Below are 17572 nucleotides of genomic sequence, written 5' to 3'. Positions count from 1 at the left end.
AACCCAGTGCCTCATGCATGGTAGGCGAGCACTCTACAATGAGCCACAACCCCATCCCCATTATATATAGTTTTGTATTTAGAATTGTGTATAGTTAGGAGCTCAGTTACAATTAGGGTTAGGGGTAATTTTAGGGTTAGTCTGAAGGTTAAAAGACAAGTATCAATGCACATTTATATATATATATATATATATATATATATATATATATATATATATATATATATATTAAAACCTATATGGATTTACCAATTTAGGTATTAGTTATATTTAAAATTTGGATAATTTTACATTTAGATTTAGTGTTTTTTTTAAGAGTTAGGTTTAGAATTAGGGTTAAAATCAGGGTTTAGTGTTATAAGACAAATATCAATGCACATTAATATACATATGAAAAGCTATATTGATATGAATTTTTTGATATATAAATATATTTAGGGTTAGGGGTATGGCTACCGTTAGGGTCAGGATTCATTTTAGCAGTAGATTTATGGTTAGGTTTAGGGTTAATGTTGAAAGTTATATATCACATGCTTAAATATACAATGAATATATATATATGAAAATATACATATGAAAACCTATGGATATGTAAGTTTTGGTTTATAAATATATTTAGGGTTAGAAAGATGGTACTTTTAGATTTAGTGTTAAAAAATAATCAAACAGTAACAACAACAAAATCATTCTGCAGCCACTGACTCATTTTTAGTGCCTGGCCCTGTGTAAAAGGAGCAATCTCAGTTCAGGTGCTAGGATCGTCTTAAATATTGCCCATTGTCATCTTCACTTGACATGTGATTGCAGAGTAAGCCTCTGAAGTGCCTTTTTGTTGCTATGGCCACTTCTATTCTCATTCAGTTGGTAAGGTCAAGTTATAGCACTGTCCAGGGAGTCATTCTTTTTATTATTTATTGTGTATCTTTCTGTTGAGTGAGTAACTCTATTTATTAAAGTTTGAAATAATGATTTACAGAGGAAGAAGCTGTGGCATTGTTGAGTGGGCATTCACATAAGATAGCTCTGTTTGCTGGAATTTTAAAAGGTAGCAATCTTGGTTTCTCTTTTGTTGGTGTTTCTGTTCTTCTGTCTGCTAACTTAACTAAGGCAACTCTGGTGGAATTCTCGTCTCAATATTTCATCGTTGTTTTCAAAGATATCGTGAAAGAGCTAGATGCTTATTGTTTAAAATTAAATTGGACTTTTAAAAACAAAACATCACTGGCCACTTTTGCAGTGTTTATTAATGACCTTTACCTAAAAATGCATGAGTAATTCCAGGTCCTTAATAGTTACAAGTAAGAAGCCAAGACATTCCACCGAAGGCATGAGTTTTAGAAACTATAAAAATTTTATATCAATTATCTGACAAGTCTTTTTAAAAACCTTAGATCAATGAAAACTACTACTTTGCCAATAAGATCAATTCAGTGAAATTGAGCTCTTGTAAGATGTGTGTACAGTTAGCTAAAATATATTGCAGAATGTGATACCAATGTTAAAAAGACATGCAGAAGTACAGTGGAATTAAAAAGAGGGAATTTTCTTAAAGGGGCTTAAAAACATTAAAAAGAAGGTGGATTTAAAGCTAATTTTTTTTTGGGGGGGGGACGAGGGAAGAATATAGCTTTCAATTCTAAGAGTGTGTATCCCAGGTAGAAAAAATGGTAAATATATTGGTTTGAAAGAATTATATGGGTTATAGGGATGTAGCTAAGTTTTAGGGGGCCTAAAGTGTATGCAAAAGGTGCTGGATTTCTTCTGTAGTGTACATGCACACACAAGCAAGCATTATATATTTTGAGAAGGGGGTCATTATGAAATGGAAGCTAAGACACTGAGATTCTCTGAGGAATAGAGTACATTCAGGCTCTTGCAAATTTAGCATGTAGGAGGCAAAGGGGTAGTCAGAAAGGAGATGAAATTCATTCCCATGTTATGAATGACTTGAGGATTTTAGTTGAAATGATATTAGTTGAAAGTTATTCTAAAGAGTACAATTATGTTAGTTGACTGTAATTCTTTCTTGTCATTCTATTGTTAATACATTGGGTAATCCAACGGAGCAGAATTTCTACTAAAGACTGTAGCTACCAGAAACTTTCTTAAAGCATCTACTCAAATTAGTTTTGGAATAAGGTAAATCATAAATAAGCCTCTAAAATAGCAATGCTAGTAGAGTCATTGGGATTTAGCAAGGGGAGATATCACGACAGTATTTTAATCAAAGGAGCTGAGAGGTGTTTGGCATCGTCTACAGAGGAGTGTGTTTGTAGTTATTGCATATGCAACCAGTAACATCAAAAGCATCTTTTATCTGTCAAAATAATTATAGTAATCATAATAAAAGTAAAATTAATACTATCACATGTTCTATATTTTCAAGTTACTATTTAATAATTATTTTGGGGGTATATACCATATTCTATATGATGTGTTAAGCACTGAACTTACTAAAATAAATAAAGCACAGTCCTTTATAAGTAGTTTAGTTGGTTATAATTTGTTTTTCTCTCCTGCAACCAATACACTCAGAGAGAAACACACATAGTAACAGAGAACTTCTTTGGCAAGGGTGTAGAAAAGTGGACCCTAGAGTTGATATCGTCTGGCAAGAAGCCCCGTGTGTAATTGCCAGTTTTACTTTCCTTTACCACACAGGGGCATTTAAAGGAAGAAGTGCCACCTAGTTTGATAGGGTTAGGTGGATCCGTGTGTCCAGGAAGTTTCGGAGTGAGAATGTACACAGTACGTGAACCAGGAACACCTTTTTATAGATAATTACAGTGTTGGATTTAGCACAGTGAAGGACCATAGACTAGGGGAAGGAAAGGGATTTTGAGGGAGGACTAGTTAACCCCGAGGTTCATGATTGAGTCAGGCACAGACAGAAAAAATGACTTTTCCCACTTTATTCATCTTGCTTCTCTTAAAGGGATCGAAGTGAAGCAACACAGTTGTTTACATTAAATCCTTGCCACACACAGGATGTTAGAGAATATTTGGTTAATTTTTTTGTGTTCCACATTACAAAGCTAAATCAACTTAGCTTCAGAACAAAAAGGAAAAAAAAACTGTTGTAATGGTACTATAGGGTTTTTTTTTTTTTTCTCAATCAGTCTAGGAAGTTAACAGAATCCTCTTGAAGACATTAGAAACTCTGAGACTACAAATATTCTACAAATAGCAATATGTCATTCAGTTCCACTTCCAAGTTATCTGGAGAGAGAATCCAGTTGGTCTAGCTTAAAACAAGTGACCCTAATATCATCAGTGGTGGCTAGGAGGGGGTGGTGATAGTGATGATGACTGTGGCTCATAGACGAAGGGGCTAGAGCTATATAGAAAACCTGTCTATCCAGGGGCCCACTCCTTGGATTGGTTCTAGGTCTGTAGGGTGTGTGTGTGTGTGTGTATGTGTGTGTGTGTAGGTATTTGCCAGAAAATGGGAGAGAGTGGCAAAACCTGAATGAACTGAGTGACCTTTGAGAAAATTATAAGACTAAAATATTAAAGGGACAAGAAACAGTAAGGAGAATAAAATAACAACATAAGATAAGCATCCATATAGGGAAGTTACACGATCCACTTGGTTCCATGCTTTCTAACCATTAAAGCAAAGATGAAAATATTCATGATTCTATGTCCTATAAATTTTCTCCTTTTTTTCTCAATTATTTCTGATTTACATTCTTTGAGGGGATCATTTTCCCATGCATGCAGTATCAAAGATTTTTTCTTCTAACAAAATTTTAAAATGAAAGAAAAACTTTTAATCATTTTCTTCAAGTAGAAAAGTAGCAGCATTGTTCTGTCTGAAATAGAATGGGAACACATAGTTCATGTCTTAAAGCTAACATTTGAATTATTGTTCTACTTGTTGTTCTTTTGAATAGATTTTTTTTGGACTAATTTTAGGTGCATAGCAAAACTGAGCAGAAACTACAGATTTCTCATATATTCTTTGCAGCCACCTATGCACAGCCTTCCCCATCATCCATATCCCATTGGATACAGTGGATACACCTACATTGACTCATCATTTTCACCCAGCCCATAGTTTATGTTAGGGTTCAGTTTTGGTGTTGTGCATTCAGTGGATTTGGACATATTTAAAAGGACACAATCATAATATCATACAGTAGAGTTCTGTGGCTTCTTCAATGCTCTGTGTTCTGACTACTCTCTTCCCAGCCCTGGAATCACTACTATTAAAAAACTAAATCTCTATTGATGTGGTGAATAATATTTATTGATTTCCATATAATGGGAGTTCATAACCCAGTTGAATCAAATGTATGGAAGATGATATGTCATGAGCTTTGTAGTGTTTTGAAGAACCAATAAAAAAATAAAATTTGACCTAGAATTCTAAAATAAGCTATATGTACATATGGAGAAAACAAAAAAAGAAAAAAGAAAAGCTCATTAAAATTGCACTTAGAATTAAAAAAAAAACAACTAAATCTCTTTACTTTCAACCAGTTAATACATTCTTAAACATTGGACTGAATGTCATCTAAATATCTTACCGTCAGTTTCATAGGTTTCTTTCCATGATTGAATGCTATTAGCTACTTTTCTCATTAATTCCTCTTATTAATAACTTTTGTTCCAATTTTAAAGGTCAGTATTTAAAAAACTATACCCCAATGTGAGATTCTGATTCCCAATGAAAGGCTATTGTGTTTCCATTGCCTTAATTGTAACTTGTGTCCAATTTTTTTCAGTTTGTATTAGTTCCATTTTAGCCATTAGGGTTAAGGAAATCCAGCCTTTATGTTATACTCTCCCCTTTAGATTAAGAATAAAACTTGCTTTAAAGCCATATGTTGGATACTCTAACTTTCCTATTGCTTCAAAAAGGCAGTCATTAAAAGTTAGTACAAAGAATTCAATCTTTCAAGTTCTTAGTACACTGAAAGCGTTTGTCAACACTTCATTAGTAACTTGGAGTATAAGTTAATGATGCACCAAGTTTAAAACCTCTTATATTCAATTAGAGGACCTATTAGCTCTGAAAGCAGTAAATAATAATTGGCTTTTACTGAATTTTAAATAGGATTTTACATGTTGTATTTTTATTTTAGAATGCATATGCCGTTCTGTGTTATGCTGTGAAAACTCAGGGTTTTGAGAATGCAGCTACCTTTTAGCATTTAACCTAGAGTCTCTTCCTGATTTTAATGTGGAATATTTCCTCCCTTTAATTGCTAACATGTTTTTCAAATATTTACACACAATTTTTTAAGGTGCTAATTGGCACTAGAATAGTTGATGAATGGTAAACTGTTGGAATCAACATTAACTTAAAGCACATCCACAATAAATTTTTGTATCCTGGCCTGGAATTGCTGGCATTTGTGTATAAAATGCATCACCAGTCAAGTAGTAAAATACATAAAACAGCAGTACACACTTTTAGTATTTACCTTACCAGAATCTTAGGATGTGAACCACTCAGTTAGCCACAGCAGATTTGATAGAGTCTTATTGTTCTTTTGAAGAAAATTTGGCTTATTTATGTTTTGCAGCTCATTTGGTCTGTGAAGTTAAACAACAAAATAAAACCTTTTTTTCTAATACCCCAATATTTGATTAACGTCAGCTTTTGTATCTTGCTTTTATTTTCTTCATGCCTTTATCTTCGTTCTGGTTTTTCTTTCCTTATACTATGTTATTCTTAGCATGTTCCATCAAAACTGCATGTCAACACATTGAGGCATGCTCCACTAACCAAGCTTCCCTTTATATTCATCTGTTTAGCCTCCCTTCCTCTTTGTGGTTTTCCTGAGATTTGTCATTTGTCCAGTACACCATTTTTCTAGTTATTCCTCCACTTGGTTGTACTAATTCCATTGTGATTGAAAGACTTTGAAATGCCTTATATTCTCTCTATGTAAGACAATTCACAGGACATTTTCTTGTATGTCTTCTTGGGTTCCCTCTCTGAGCACTCAAGTTCAGTAAATCGTGGAAAAAGTCTTTTTAACAAGTCCCTTCAGTGGTTCTGATCCAGGAGTCATCTTTGGAAATCACTGTAGCCCCAGCCTGGGCATTTTAATGGCTGTGAATCTGGCTCCTGAGAACTGAAGTCGCGAAGACCATTTCCCAGGTTCTTTAGGTTGACACTGATTTGCTGTCATTTTCCTGAATCCTTACCAGGATGTCACACAGAATGCATTTGAATCCACTGTACAATACAATTATGTAGTACAATTGTTGGCCTGTATCATGTATATTGTTTTATGGAGTGTTTGAGTGAAGTGGGCTGCTTTATCTAATGGCATAGTGGCTTCAGTCAGCATTGACATTGACCTTCGATAGATTTTACCGTTATATTTTAATGCTAGTTAAAATAATATTTTAAATGCTTTCTTTAATATTTATTTTTTAGTTGTAGTAAACAATACCTTTATTTTTTTAATGTGGTGCTGAGGATCGAACCCAGGGCCTCGCACATGCCAGGCAAGTGCTCTACTGCTGAGCCACAACCCAACCCCTTAAATGACTTTTATTTTTTGGTTCATTTACTACTAAAAATCAGTCCCTGGTAATTGTTCAAATATTTGATTCTTTGGAATTAAAGTTATATTTATGTAATTATTTTCTTTGAAATTTGATATAGCTTTTGAAACATTTGAGTCTGGAATGTGGTTATTGATGTTTTAGAAACAGTGCTGCCCAAAACTCAGTTTGAATATATATTATTATACGGTATTTTTCCCCCTAAAGCCTGGATCAATTATTTTTTTGTGTGTGGCAGGATCAAAACATATAAACTAAGCGTGACAGTAAAAGCTTACTGTTACATAGTTGACTCTTGCCTCTTCAAAGCATTTTGGCTGATCCTGGCAGCTTTTGCTGTGAGGCCATAGTTCCTTGTGCCTGTGGTATTGGTGGCTCAGCTTGGTGGAGTCTTTGCAAAGCAAACTGGATTGACCTCTCTTTACACATGGCTATACCCAAGGGTCCATCTTGTGCTAACATTTCATCTGTCAACAAAATTCTCTAGAAAAGAATTCAAGATGAGGGGAGGTTTTAGTTTTTTTTTTTTTTTTTAAAAGCTTGTAAATTAGAAAGAGTGGTAGCCTTTGGTACAAAAGTGGGTAAAAATCAAAAGTGCACTCGGGAAAGAAAAAGAGGTTGTTTTACAGTCCCTCCAGATTCCCATTCCAGGCTGCTTAAGGAGATGAGGGTTAAAAGTGTGGTCAGTTTTATATAAATGAGGGATACCACTATGCCCATTCCTGATTGGTTGACATTTTACATATGGTTGTAGGTTGAAAGTTTATTGGTTAGGTCCAGGCAGTAAAGTGAGACTTACTGGGGCTGTTTTTCTTGGCTGCTGAAACAGGAATATGCCCTTGCAAGTGCCATATGGGTCAGTTTGTGGGTCTTATAGAAACACCAAGGATCCTACAGCACATGGGTACTGGTACCAAACTCATTAGCTGTGTGTAGCACATTGACATTTCTTCTTGCCCTCTTTGATATGTCTATGTGCAAAGTTTTGTGACTTTGAAATTTCACATCCAATTATTAATCATGAAGCCATATGTCATAATTTATATGGGTTTTCATTTACAGTTCTATCTTATTCAGGGTCAATCTTTTTTTGCATGCATTTTGAAGTAGATAATTCTAACATATTTCTATAGCTGGGGCTCAGGAGAGTTAGGTAAACATGATACAATTTCCCTAGTATTTATGATATTAAATTGACGTGCAGCAGTGGAATCCTTATTGACATTCTAAAGTGAAGGGCATGTGTAATGCAGGACATTGTCCATGAGATGTTTTAGATTGGGATTGTGCAGACATGTTGTCTTTAAGAATAATAAATAAGTGAAGAGTGAGTAGATTGTTTAAATAATGAAAAACATCCTGTTTTTGAAGTGAAAACTTTTAATATCATACTCCTGCTGTTTTATTTTTAAACTAATAGTTCAAAGAGCATAACAAAGTTTCTTTTTTGTCTTGGGTAAAAAACAAATCCTAATTATCTCCAAATATGGAGTGCCTGTAAAATATCATAAACCCCCAGGAGGGAGATTTGTTTTTCTTAAGCTTCTGTGAACATGATTTCCTTGAAATGTATATTGCACTGTAATATAGGTTTTTTTTTTTTTTTTTGAAAGGTAGGCTTCAGTTTTTGTAGGTGGATTTGGTCCAAGTACATCAAAGGTGGTGACTATTGGCAATGATATGCTTGCTGGGTGATGGGCAAGGACTGGTTTTTTCAGAGTGCTCGTATGCGTCCAACTATACTCAGAACGTGCAGCTGCTGCAGCTGTTTGTTTAAGTTATCAAGAAATGAACCATGAGTCATTTCACAGAACCTGTGGGATTTTCTTTTAACCACGTTGGCCTACATGTAAGAGAGTCCAGGAGAGCTCTCACCTTATTATTAGGTTAATGGCAACATGAATTATTGATAATGTAATTCTTATTGATTGGGGTATGCTTATGTAATCATGGATGGTTGAGGCCCAGCTAGCTTGTGGAGCTTTCTGGATATGGTCAGAGACAAGAAGCCTAACTGTGGACTGGCTTGGGACTTAGTTCTGTTCTATCCAGTCTCTGCATGAGAATCTTTTATAGGCCTGGGGTTAGTGAGAGAGTGCTTGCCTAGCGTGCATGAAGACCCTGGGTTCAAGCTTCAGCACTGCAAAACAAACAAGCAAAAAATAGAATTTTTAACAGAGGAGAGGTCAGAGAACCTTAGCCCACCTTATCTACAGAGAGAGAAAGTAGAGGAGCATGCCTGATCAAAATAAAGATACACAGTGATTTTACTTTTTGAAATTAAATTTCAAAGAAATTTATATTTCTTTGAGGACAGTAGAATCTTTTAAAAAACAATAACAAAGTTCCTTAAATACAACTGCAACCAATGTGTAAGTTTAATGATGAGGACCCTGGGTTCCTCATCATTTATAATAAGATGTTATAAATATCTTGTTGATATTATTAACAACTGTGATGAAAGAGCAAAGTTGCATGGGTAGGGTGAAGGATTGACTTGCTTTTGACAATATTTGGAAACTAATTTTATCATATATCTTTCTTAACTTATATTGTGAGCTATTTTGTAGGCCTCAGAAGATAAGAGATTCTCACCTCTGCAAAGGGAAGATAAAAGCTATGTGTTTAAGATAATATTTTATTAATTATTGACTTTAGACTCTGAGGGTTATCATGAAATTTAACATCTTCAGTGAAGAATATTATTTAAAATATAGATTGTTGTCTGTTCTTTAATAAGATTATATAAGGTCAGGTCCCTCAAGTTAGATAGCCAGCTGGGTTCTATTAAAACAATTATCAACATCCCAACAGGATTTCTAATTTGGAGTATCTCCCATGTGGGGAAAGGCACCTTTTCAAGCAATTTCCAAAGTATCTGTATTTAAAAGATATCACAGGTAATCTGTGGAGGAAACACACACACACACACACACACACACACACACACACAGACACATACATTGGATCAAGTTTTCTATTGTTGGAGAATATCAGCTAAAACACACACAAAAAATGTAACCCTGCTGTGATTTACTTGATGGTTGCAGTTGAGCTTTCTTGTTCCTGCTCATCCTCTTTGGAGATGCTTGGTAGTCACTGTTTGATTATTTGAACTAGCTGAAACAAGGTCTAAGAACAAGTGTACCTGGATCATTTCTCTTCTAGTAATAGAAAGTTTCCTAGTTTTGAGAGTGATGAGCAGGGTTTGGGTTTGGGATGTGACAGAGACCAAAGGAAAACTTGTAGGAGGTGACTGACATTTTTGTTCAAAATATTCACCTAAGTAATGTCAGTCAAAGGCTGCCTCATTAGTGGCTTACTCTAGTTCTTGCCATTGGTCTCTTGGAGTCTGAAGAATGGCATTCTCTGTGTTAAAAAAAAAAAAAAAGTATTGAGGAAGGAGTTCATAAACCATACTCGTGAAGTGACTACTTCTTCAGGAAAAATTTTAATGCTATTTGGGTAGTGAATTTCATTCTGTTTTCAATAGTGGAGAAATTTCTATAGGAAATAAGATGGACAAATGAGGAAAAAGACTACTTATGGCATATAGAAAACTTAGTTTCTAGGGTTAGTAAATATTCTTGGCTCTATGTAAGTTTTTAAAAGTACATTCTGAACAACTGTCATAACCTAAAAAATGAAATGGAAGGACTGTGTGCTTGATCAGTAGAAATTTAGTTGCTTAAGGATGCCAGCACCATTGTGTATCTTGTTTGTCACCATCTGGTTATCTTTTAAAGCTCAGAGAAGCACAACAACATTTATGAAATCATGGCAGATTTTTTTTTTAATGTTGAGAACTTATGTGGGCTAAAAAAATATATTTTTCAGTGGTTACTAGAACTGATGATCAAAATGTTCTGGTTAATTAGCTATTTTAAGCATAATCAGCACGCCAAATAGGTTTTTCCAGTCTGCACAGTGTATTTCTTCTATTATCATTGATCAATATTTTAATTTGAGTTGCTACTTGGTATTTAAAGAAGAGGGAAGCTCTCAGTAATGGGAACACACCCAATCTCTTCTGTTCTTTCTCTCAATCTTTGGTTATTATTTCTATGTAATGTTAAGAGCTAAACATGTGATTTCCTTATAGAGCTTAAAAGCTGTATTTCTCAATGTAATAAATTTCTGGATGATTTTTTTTGGTAATCCCTATGTTTTATATGTGCACTGTCATAATTATTTAATATAAATGGTACATGTAACATTTACAGTCTTCCCAAAGGGGAAAATGATGTGGCATAATTGTGGAAGTTTATTTATATTATGTTTAAAATGTATCGTAAAAAATTCTGTGATTTGGACTTTAAATTTGTACTATTCTCTTTTTAAATGGTGGTGTTTTAATAAATAAAATAAACAGAGTTAAATCATGTTTTCAAATATTTCCTCTTCTAAATTACTGTTCATTTGGTTGACTTGATAATGGGAATAGGCTGACAATGGAGCCTCCCCTTGAGTTTTTTTCTGAATTGTTCAATAATATCACACATTCCATTAATATCCATGAGGATTTAAAAGTTTCATTAGCCATTGTGGGCTCAAAAATTTTTGTTGTTATTATCAAATATTGAAAAACTGAATTTTATGAAAATAACTTGTTAGCGTAAGCTAAACATTTAAATAGTTCTTGCTCTTGTATGTTGAAAGCTGGACAATGGACTAACAATTCCTTGTTTTATTTAGATTATTTCATTTGTGTTCTGACAGTAATAGCGATGTTTATCTGGCTGTCAAGGGTCCCTTTAGGTTGATCTGAACAGCTAATTTGCTTGTTCATTGTATTGAGCCCAAAGAACACATTAAATATCTAAAGCAACTTGAAAGAAGACTAAAAACAGCCCAGTTAATTCCAGTGAAAAGAAAAACTGTATTTACTCCCAGAGGAGCCTTGAAACTTGTTGATGAGGTGGATATTGGTAATTACTGTGACCTACATAGTGCTTATTTTTCTGTGTACATGAATATATTCAACTAGTATAGTCAGTGTTTTTCAGTAGTTCCATCAGGATGTGTCATATTTAAATCGTTACTAGAAAATTTAACATCAAACTTTAAAACAACTTTTCATCATTACTTTAGTATCAACATTTATTATATGTTGATAATTTGCTAGGTCTTCAAACAATGTTTTATTGTATTTTTCTGATTTCATTATAAATATACCTTTATACAAAAACAAAACAAAACATGTTATAATGTGAAGAATTGAAAACCAGAAAAAAAGGCAAAGGAGAAACTGTACCCCCTGAAATCAAAGTATTTCATATGCTAATATTTTCCTGCTTATCTGATTTAGTCAGCTTTTTTTTACTGCCATGACCAAAAGACCTGAGAAGAACAATTAGAAGAGGAAACATTTCTTTTGGGGGCTCATGATTTGAGAGGCCTCAGTCCATATAGATGGCCAACTCCATTCCCTGGGGCACGAGGTGAGGCAAGCCATCATGGTGGAAGAGTGTGGCAGAGGAAAGCAGCCTAGGATATCATATCAGGAAGCAGAGACAGTGTTCCCCTCACAGACAAATATAAACTTCAAGGGTACAACCCCATTGACCCACCTCCTCCAGCCACACACCCTTCCTGCCTGTAGTCACTGCTCAGTTCATCCCTATCAGGGAATTAATGCACTTATTTGGTTAACTTTCATAACCCACTCATTTTTCCTCTTAACTTTCTTGTATTGTCTCTCATATGAGCTTTTGGTGGACATCTTCCATCTAAGCCATAACACTATCTTTTTGCTCTTCTTTTCTTGCCTATGGATATATATATACTTGTAGTGCCTAGATAGCTTTTAAACAATGTGACAGTAAACTGATTTAAGTTTATGTATTTAAAACAATTTTTAAACAAAACAATTATAACTATTTTTCCTTTCAGCATGAATGTTGACAGATTCTTTCCCCCTACTTGTGCTGGGTACAGAAGTAGAGCCTTGTGCATGCTAAGCATGAGCTTACCACTGGAGTATACTCTTAGCCCTGTTAATAGGTTTTTACTGACATCTTGTTCATATATATATATTTATCTCTTTTGTTAAATGAGTTGGGCACTGGTGGTGTTTGGCCCTAACACCTCTGATTTCCATGAATTTTAAGAGATGCCACTTTAAAAACCCTAAACCCAGAAAGCTGAAGTTCTCCTTCTCCTACCTGGACCCTTGGGTTGTGGGTATTGAGTTTTAGGTTTGGGATGAATCAATTGTGGAAAATTTTCCTTTATTTTGCACCAGGTGATCAGATTGCAAGGATGGCAAGGTGAGCTATATGTAAGTTATTTTTAGTCAGGTAATTATTTAAATAAAGACATAGTGAAAGAGGGATCAAATGAACATTATCACCCTGCCTGTTTCTGAAAGGGGGATAGCATCAGTGCTTGTGGGTTGCTGATGCACATGTAATAGAGGTCGGAAGCTATGTCCTAACCAAACCCATCATTTCCTAAAATCTTTGGTGATGTAATGCATGCATGGGCTCAGTAGTATGAGAACACAGTGTATGGGGAATGCTTCTTGCCTGTGGGCATGGAATTGTGGTTACTTGTGAACTTGGGCTTTACCCTGCCTCTTAGTGTGTTTGGGCTTAGGTACTTAATATCCCTGAGCCAGAATTGCTGCACTGCAAATGAGAAAAGTAGATCCTACATCATAGCAATATTATAATAACTAAATTAGATAAAGTGTAGATTGTTGCTCAATACAGTAAGTCTTTAAAAGAATTCTTGTTATTCTTTGTTCTGATCCTTTTCATCTTCATGTTGTTATCCAAAAAAGTTAAGGTCACTGTTCTCCAAACTTGAGTTTGCATTACAGATTTCTAGACCCCAATTCAAGATTTTTGTCTGATGCAGCAAGGTCTTGAATGGGATATGAATATTTGCATTTCTAACAAATATCCAGGTAATACTAGTGTTACTGGCCTATTTTGAATCAGGAAGTTACATAACCCTTTTCTTTCAATTGCTGGAGTGGGTAACATTTAAGATGGTCAAACTTGATACCAGGTGGTAGGTAAACTTGATATCCTGTAGTGCCATTTTCCTCTAGCAGTCAAGGCTGAATGTTTTGAGTAAAAGAGATGTAGAACTAGAATTACTTAGTTATTTTATGGCTAGAATGATCTATATTTTTGAAAAATTTGACTATACATACATAGAATTTGTTGCACATACATAGACTTTTGGATTAATTCTAATGACAGTTGTTAAATGAAAGTTGTTTTCCTAGGACATGGACATTCTGTATGTTTCTATTGCACCTAGTTCACTTCAATTCATTTTTTCCCTCAGAATTAAAAACATATTAGACTATGAACTTTAGTTAATTATTTTTTAGTTCCCTGTGAAAGACTTGCAGGGACTATGCTATTTTTAATGGCACCATTTTTACCAGATGTTTAAAACATCCAAGTATTGTTGTGAAATGCTAGGGATCTGCTATCTGTGAGAATTGAGCTTCATGTAATCTTCTTGATGAGTGCAAGACAGGGGCAGATAGTGAATATATGGTGTTGACACACTTAATTTAGTACTCTTTCCACAAAGCTATTAAATTGACTATTAATTGGCCTTCTGATAAAACTTCTATTTAATGCAAATGATGAGCAAAAAAAAATGTATCCTAGGATACTAGCTGCTGCTTCTGAAATAATTCACATGCCCTGAAATCTCATTAGTGACAATGTGCATCTCCACTTTTCTTTGGCAAGCAATTAGACTTCTTTTAAATATAATGACTAAAATTTATCAGACTGTGATTAAAAATATTTTTGACAACACTCTTAACTTACAACTTCATATTTTGTTCTACTATTGGCTATTTTTTTTTTAACAGTTTGGAAAACAAAGAGAAGCTTATTGATGGTTAAGCCTTCACCACTTTGTGGTTTTCTATCAGAGTGGCCTTGCCTTGAACAGGGTGCACACTGGTTTAGCTGACTCAGAACTTTGTTACATTGTGGTTTGAATATACATTTGTGATGAATCATAAGTAGGTTTGTGTCTTTTCCTTGTTTGGTGGTTTCTTCTTTCTGGTCTTCTCTTTTTAATTTATCAGCTTAAATTTTAGGATGTTCTTGAATTAATTCTAACATCTAACTCTTTGGTATGCTCTGATGAGAAAAGTGAGAGTCCTATCATTCATGTTATTCAAAAGTTGTGAAGTCTAAAGAACTTTGAAAATCGGAATGTATATCCCAGGAATTTATCACTTTCTGGCAAAAGATTTACAAATGATTGTACCATTCTCCTTCCTATATAATAAAATGCTTTATTTCTTTATTTTTTGATTTCACAATTCTCTGACATCAGCATCCATTATTTTTATAATTAGGAAAAATATTTTACAATAGTTTTAGCATTTCCCATAGAGAACCTGTTATTTACTTTTTAAATATTAGTATACTCCACTAAAGATAATCTACTTCAAATTCATATATGTTCTACAGGAATGACAAGTAGGCAGAAGTATGGGGTCAGTTTCTGCAGTAAGGAGATTTGGGTTGGGTGATTGTTGTCTGAGACCATCATGTGCAATGTAGAATGTTTTGCAGCTTGCCTGACATGTACCAATGAGATGTCAGTCCCCCTCCAATTCTGACAGCTAAATGTGTCTTGGTCCATTGTAAAAGCTATCTATGCTAAGCCTCAGGCTAGCATCATTCTGAATGGAGAAAAATTGAAGGCATTCCCTCTAAAATCTGGGACAAGACAGGGATGCCCTCTATCACCACTTCTATTCAATATAGTTCTCGAAACACTGACCAGAGCAATTAGACGAAAGAAATTAAAGGCATAAAAATAGGAAAAGAAGAACTTAAATTATCACTATTTGCGAGTAACATGATTCTATACCTAGAAGACCCAAAAGGGTCTACAAAAAAACTACTAGAACTAATAAATGAATTCAGCAAAGTGGCAGGATATAAAATCAACACGCATAAATCAAAGGCATTTCTGTATATCAGCGACAAAACTTCTGAAACGGAAATGAGGAAAAACACTTCATTCACAATATCCTCAAAAAAAATAAAATACTTGGGAATCAACCTAACAAAAGAGGTGAAAGATTTATACAATGAAAACTACAGAACCCTAAAAAGAGAAGTAGAAGAAGATCTTAGAAGATGGAAAAATATACCCTGTTCATGGATAGGCAGAACTAACATCATCAAAATGGTGATATTACCAAAAGCTCTCTATAGGTTTAGTGCAATGCTAATCAAAATCCCAACGGCATTTCTTGTAGAAATAGATAAAGCAATCATGAAATTCATATGGAAAAATAAAAGACCCAGAATAGCAAAAGCAATTCTAAGCAGGAAGTGTGAATCAGGCAGTATAGCGATACCAGATTTCAAACTATATTACAGAGCAATAGTAACAAAAACAGCGTGGTACTGGTACCAAAACAGGCGGGTGGACCAATGGTATAGAATAGAGGACACAGAGACTAATCCACAAAGCTACAACTATCTTATATTTGATAAAGGGGCTAAAAGCATGCAATGGAGGAAGGATAGCATCTTCAACAAATGGTGTTGGGAAAACTTGAAATCCATATGCAATAAAATGAAACTGAATCCCCTCCTCTCTCCATGCACAAAAGTTAACTCAAAGTGGATCAAGGAGCTAGATATCAAATCAGAGACTCTGCGTCTGATAGAAGAAAAAGTTGGCTCCGATCTACATATTGTGGGGTTGGGCTCCAAATTCCTTAATAGGACACCCATAGCACAAGAGTTAATAACAAGAATCAACAAATGGGACTTACTTAAACTGAAAAGTTTTTTTCTCAGCAAGAGAAACAATAAGAGAGGTAAATAGGGAGCCTACATCCTGGGAACAAATTTTTACTCCTCACACTTCAGATAGAGCCCTAATATCCAGAGTATACAAAGAACTCAAAAAATTAAACAATAAGAAAACAAATAACCCAATCAACAAATGGGCCAAGGACCTGAACAGACACTTCTCAGAGGAGGATATACAATAATCAACAAGTAGATGAAAAAATACTCACCATCTCTAGCAGTCAGAGAAGTACAAATCAAAACCACCCTAAGATACCATCTCACTCCAGTAAGATTGGCAGCCATTAGGAAGTCAAACAACAACAAGTGCTGGTGAGGATGCGGGGAAAAGGGTACTCTTGTACATTGCTGGTGGGACTGCAAACGGGTGCGGCCAATTTGGAAAGCATTATGGAGATTCCTGGGAAAGCTGGGAATGGAACCACCATTTGACCCAGCTATTGCCCTTCTTGGACTATTCCCTGAAGACCTTAAAAGAGCGTACTACAGGGATACTGCCACATCGATGTTCATAGCAGCACAATTCACAATAGCTAGACTGTGGAACCAACCCAGATGCCCTTCAATAGATGAATGGATAAAAAAATGTGGCATTGATACACCATGGAGTATTACGCAGTACTAAAAAATGACAAAATCATGGAATTTGCAGGGAAATGGATGGCACTAGAGCAGATCATGCTTAGTGAAGCTAGCCAATCCCTAAAAAACAAATGCAGAATGTCTTCTTTGATATAAAGAGAGCAACTAAGAACAGAGCAGGGAGGAAGAGAAGGAAGAAAAGATTAACATTAAACAGAGACATGAGGTGGGAGGGAAAGGGAGAGAAAAGGGAAATTGCATGGAAATGGAGGGAGACCCTCATTGTTATACAAAATTACATATAAGAGCTTGTGAGGGGAATGGGAAAATAAACAAGGAGAGAAATGAATTACAGTAGATGGGGTAGAGAGAGAAGATGGGAGGGGAGGGGAGGGGGGATAGTAGGGGATAGGAAAGGTAGCAGAATACAACAATTACTAATAGGGCATTATGTAAAAATGTGGATGTGTAACCGACGTGATTCTGCAATCTGTATTTGGGGTAAAAATGGGAGCTCATAACCCACTTGAATCTAATGTATGAAATATGATATGTCAAGAGCTGTGTAATGTTTTGAACAACCAATAAAAAAAAAATAAATGTGTCTTGGTCATTGTTAATGTCCCCTTGGGTAGATACCT

General features: G+C 35.0%; 1 protein-coding gene across 18 annotated transcripts in view; it reads left to right on the top strand.

The window, feature by feature from the left end:
• Positions 1-17572, top strand: part of PARD3 (par-3 family cell polarity regulator) — a 692586-nt gene that overhangs the window by 226602 nt on the left and 448412 nt on the right. The gene's annotated exons all lie outside the window — the stretch shown is intronic.

This window comes from Spermophilus citellus (genome assembly GCF_964194105.1).
Source record: "Spermophilus citellus genome assembly, chromosome: 6".
Classification (NCBI taxonomy): domain Eukaryota; kingdom Metazoa; phylum Chordata; class Mammalia; order Rodentia; family Sciuridae; genus Spermophilus; species Spermophilus citellus.
This window is presented reverse-complemented; position numbering and strand designations above follow the sequence as displayed.